This window comes from Chiloscyllium punctatum, chromosome 17 (assembly GCF_047496795.1).
Source record: "Chiloscyllium punctatum isolate Juve2018m chromosome 17, sChiPun1.3, whole genome shotgun sequence".
Classification (NCBI taxonomy): domain Eukaryota; kingdom Metazoa; phylum Chordata; class Chondrichthyes; order Orectolobiformes; family Hemiscylliidae; genus Chiloscyllium; species Chiloscyllium punctatum.
In genome coordinates, this window is record NC_092755.1 from 88,461,315 (window position 1) to 88,467,023 (window position 5,709).

Here is a 5,709-nt window from a genome sequence, read left to right on the forward strand (position 1 = left end):
ATTGACAAGGACATTGATATGGACTTTGACATGGACATTGGCATGAACATGACATAGACATTGAGATGGACTTTGACATGGACATTGACATGGACATTGAGATGGACATCAACATGGACATTAACATGGACATTGAGATGGACAATAGCATGACCATGCCTTGTACATTGACATGGTCATTGACATGGACATTGGCATGAACATGACATGGACATTGACATGAATATGACATGGACATTGAGATGAACATTGACATGGACAACAACATGACCATGACATGTACATTGACATGGACATTGACATGAATGTGACATAGACATTGAGATGAACATGACATTTACATGTACATTGAGATGGATGTTGACATGAACATTGACATGAACATGACATGGACGTGGACATTGAGATGGACAATAACATGAACATGGCATTGACACGGACATTGACACAAACATTGAGATGGACATTGACAAGGACATTAACATGAACCTGACATGGACATTGACGTGGACATTGATGTGGACATTGACATGGACATTGAGATGGATATGGATATAGACATTGACATGACTTGGACATTGACATGACATGGACATTGAGATGGACATGGACATTGACATGGATATTGAGATGGACAATAACATGAACATGACCTTGACATGGATGTTAAGATGGACTTTGACATCAACATGACTTGAATACCGACAAGGACATTGACATGGTCTTTGACATTGACATTGACATGAACATGACATAGATATTGACATGGATATTGACATGGACATTGACACAGACATTGACATGGACAGTAACTTGAACATGACATAGACATTAACAGCAGAGGAGCAGTTGACAGGCTTGTGAGGTTGATGGGGTGGAACACTGTGCACATTAGCAAAAAGGCTGTAGTCATGTTACTGGAGGTGTGTGCCTCAGACATGCGAGTGTCTGGCTGCCCTCCCAGACAGATTCACCGCTGCCTTGGAGACCTTGGTGCAGCAGTCTCAGGATGTGCTGGATAAGTGCATAGCCCTGCATTCCATTGCTCCAGTCCCTGGTGCCTGCCACCCTCAGACTTTTGGGACTTTAAGCTGAGGAAAATGCACCCAGTGTGTTGATGCCCTCTAGTCAGAAAAGCCCCTGGGGTTTGCTCCACCAAAGCTGTAAGGCTAACAGGCTTCATGTGTGGCCGACTCCCTCTATTGTCAACTGTGGTCCCCAGGATAACACTGGGATGTAGTGGGAGGCTCAGAAAGAAAAAGACATTCTGAGGGCACATGAGAAGCATGGGTGACACATCACTGTAGCTGTATATTCACATTTGTTAAAAGTGTTCACTGCTCACCATTAGCAGTGTCTGTGTGTGTGTGTGTGTGTGTGTGTGCATGTGTGTGTGCGCATGTGTATGATTGGCTGCTTAGCCACATCAGCAGTGTTGAAGGTATAGAGCTGAGCTATTCTTAGTGCTACGCCATGTTTGATGAGTCAAAGTGTAGAGTGAGCAGCTCCTGCACCAGGTTCAGGTTATGAATAAGTATCAGGTGGTTGCTAGTTTTGCAAAAGCAGTCAATCTTTCAAGGCTACAAACCATTGCTCGTGCATTAAAAGCCTGAATGGGATTGATTTGTAATGTTGCATGTTTTTGCTTGCAGTGTTTGCTACAAAGATTTGAACTTTATACTGGAAGCTCACAGAGCACGCAGTGACTGCAGGAGTGTTTCACCTTTAGTGTATGTATGCCTGTGTAATGCTGTTAGCGTTTGAAATACCTCTCACTGATCATGTGTAGAAACAGAAACACTCTGCCCTCTGAGCCTTCCCCACCAATCATTTATGATCCTGGCTGATCATCCAACTCAATAGCCTGTCCCCATCCTTCCTCCATTTCCTTTGATCCCATTGGCCCTAGGTGCTGTATGCAACTCCTTCCTGAAACCTCACAATGTTTTGGCCTTGACTGTTTTCTGCGGTAGTGAATTCCATGGGCTCCCCAATCTGTGGGTGAAGATGTTTCTTCTCCGCCCTACATGGTTTACCTTGTATCCATAGACTGGACTCCTTCTGGATTCTCCAATGCTCAGGAACATTTTCAATTCCATTGTGTACTTGCCATTGACAGCACAATGATAGGAAACAGAGGGCACTCTTCATGTAGTGAGTCTCATGCTCAGCCTCTTACCATTGGTGAACCCCCACATACATATATGTTCATCTTGTTATTCCTTCCTGTCAACCCATTTGGCTTTGAACATCCCCACATCTTCACCCAACCCCCATCTGTCCAAATCTGGAACTGTCTACTTTACTCTGTCCCCTCAGGGATATCGAGTAAACATGTCAGGTTTCATAGCATACATTCCCCCATTGAAGCCATGCCATCAGCCATCAAAGCTGACTATTGGTGATCCCCTTCCTCGGGAACTACCCTTTCCCTCCCATGCTCTGTCATAGGCGGTGACATGGTGGCTCAGTGGTTAGCACTGCTGCCTCAGGGACTAGGTTCGATTCCAGCCTCTTGCAACTGTATGTGTAGAGTTTGCATATTCCTCCCGCCCCCCCCCGCCCCCCAGCCCCCTGCCTGCCCTGTGTCTGCATGGGTGTCCTCCCACAGTCCAAAGATGTGCAAGTTAAGTGAATTGGCAATGCTAAATTGCCCATAATGTTCAGGGATGGGTAGGTTAGATAGATTAGTTAGGGGTGAATGTAGAGTAATAGGAGAATGGATTTGGGTGGGATACTTTTTGGAGGATCACTGTGGATTTGTTGGGGCAAAGGGCTTGTTTCCACACTGTAGAGATTCTATGATTATATGACTTACCCTTCCTGTATATGTTTAGTTGCGCCCTGTGCTCTCCCCCTCATTCCACAATTGCAATCCATCATGCATCCCAGGGTTGAGTACCCAAACCTCCCTCCCGCAGCCATGACCCCTGATAACCTCCACTGACTTTTAATGGATGGATTGACTGTGGCCCACTCCCTTGAGTGACTTAGCCGGAATGATGAGTGACCAGTCCCCGAATATCTGTACGGCTCCCCGACGATCTCACTGCGATTCCCTGAACTGGGTGCACAGTGCCCACAGGACTGATTGTGACCCACTGCCTGGACTGTAGAAGCATTGACCCCGACCCTGACCAATCCAAATGGCCAACTGACCATATCCAAGAACTCTGAGCCTATGTCAGAGGCTGCCTTTGACAGACTATGCCAGGACTCCCTGTCTGAAGGACTTCGACCTGGATTTGACCGAGGACTGCTCCTCTTAGACTCTGTGAAATGGCTGTTCGTTTGAAGCATGTGCGGTGTGCTTGGTACACAGTTGGCACAAAGTACCTGATCATAATCACCTGATGAAGGGGCAGCGCTCCGAAAGCTAGTGCTTCCAATTAAACTTGTTGGACTATAACTGGTATTGTCTGATCTTTAACTTGGCACAAAGTACAGCTGTGAGGTTGGCATCACCCAGTACCATACAGCAACATGTCTGTCCCCTTGACTGATGACAACTGACTGCTATGGCAAGCTGCCTAGCCATGGTTCTGCACGAAAGACAAGTCAGGGTAGAAGTCCTTTGAGCCTTTTGGCTCTGGCTGAAGAGAAACGTGCTGTGACGCAGGATGAGGTAGAGACACTGTGAGGCACGAGGTGAGTGAGTATTTAGGGCTCAAATGAGCAGCTCTGAAATGCAGTCAAACCCAAACTCTGACCCTGGTACCTGTCTCTGGCAGCAGCATTGCAGTCAGAGCTGCTGGTGTGCTCCAAAGCACAGCTTTGATTGGAGTGTAAAAGGGTCAGAGATACTCCATCATGATGCAGTGACATTGGTATCATTGCTCTGAGGTGCCCAGAGTATGCCCTGAAATGCCCAGAGTGTGCCCTGAGATGTACTTGCCCAGACTTCCTACATTGGGAATTCCAAATGTTTCATTTCTATCCAGTGGGTGGGTAGGATGGGAAACTGCATAATTCTAAGGCCATAAGATGTAGGAGCAGAAATTAGGCCATTTAGCCCATCGAGTCTGCTCTGCCATTCAATCATGACTGATAATTTTCTCAACCCCATTCTTACACTTTCTTCCCATAACCCCTTGATCCCCTTGATAGTCAAGAACCTATCTATCTCAGTCTTAAATACTCAATGACCTAGCCTCTACAGCCTTCTGTGGCAGTGAATTCTATAAATTCCCTACTCTCTGGCTGAAGAAGTTTCCCCTTACCTCTGTTCTAAAAGGTCTTCCTTTTGCTCTAAGGCTGTGCCTTTGGGCCCTAGTTTCTCCTACCAATGGAAACATTTTCCCAACTTCCACTCTGTCCAGATTTGAGGGGAGGTTAAACAATAATGAGGTTGATAATTGAAAGAACACCACAGAGGCTGATATCCCATCACCCAGTCCACCCTTTATTTACACATGAACAGTTCTACACTGTAGTACTGCCTCATACAGAGTCAGACACCACAGTGTCAGTATCTCTAACACACAATATTTTTGTTTCAGTAAGTCTTCCTAAATTGGACCAGATTAACAGCCCCAAACAAGGAACTCATGTTCTATCATATCCAGCTGGATGACTACAACAATAAGCAATAATCCATGCTTGCTCAGTAGCTAAAATCACATCCCATTCCTAGGACTTAGTGATCTTTTTGACAGGAATACCCTGACTGGAGTTCTCTCCCAATTTCTCAAACTTCTCAAATGGCCCATGTGGTTGAGCAGCGAGGAATATTCCACCCAAAAATAAAAATTTAATTTCAAAGTAAAACAACTAATCCAGAGTTTGAACCTTTGCCAAAAGAGAAATGCAAAATAACTTCATGACCTGGTTGCTCAAAGACATAGACCTTTTGATAAAGTACAAAAGCATATGATTTAATCCAAAAGAATGCTCCTGCACAGAACGAACAGCGGACAACAGTAAATGTTTTCAAAGTGACCGAAATTTTATTTGAAGATAGACAATTGCACTTTTCAGACCAGCAATCTTGATCACAAGCATGGAGTCAAAATCTCTTCAAAAGAGGAAATGAAAACAGAGAACTGCAGACGCTGGAAATCTGAAACAGAAGCAGGAATTATTGGAAAAACTCAGCAGGTCTGGCAGCATCTGTGGAGAGAGAAACAAATTTAATGTGTCAGGTCCAGTAATCCTTCTTCAGAATGTCCATGTTCTGAAGGAGAAGGGTCACTAGACCTGAAATATTAACTCTGTTTCTCTGTCCACATCTTAATTCTCCTATTGTTTCTCTCTCCTATTTCAGCTTAGAGTCATACCAAATTGAGGTCTTGAATTAACAATAAGTTTGGATGCATAAATTTACGTCACCAGGGGTAATGAGAGTTGGGGCTTAGTAAGTTATTTGGAAACCTTCCCATGATATAGTAGCTGAGGTCTCCAGTTTCATTGAGTTGACCGGGCTTTGACATCTGAAGATGAAAGGGAATTATACCTTCCTCAAAGGGTAGCTGCTGAATAGTGTGTGATAATAACATATCAGATAATAACATATCACAATAGTGTGTGATAATAACATATCAGATAATAACATATCACAATAGTGTGTGATAATAACATATCAGATAATAACATATCACAATAGTGTGTGATAATAACATATCAGATCAGATGGAGCTAGAGTCTTGGCTGATAGGATTCCAAATTGAGATGTTCTCTCCGACCATCCTTTGTACGTAGCTCAGTTATGTA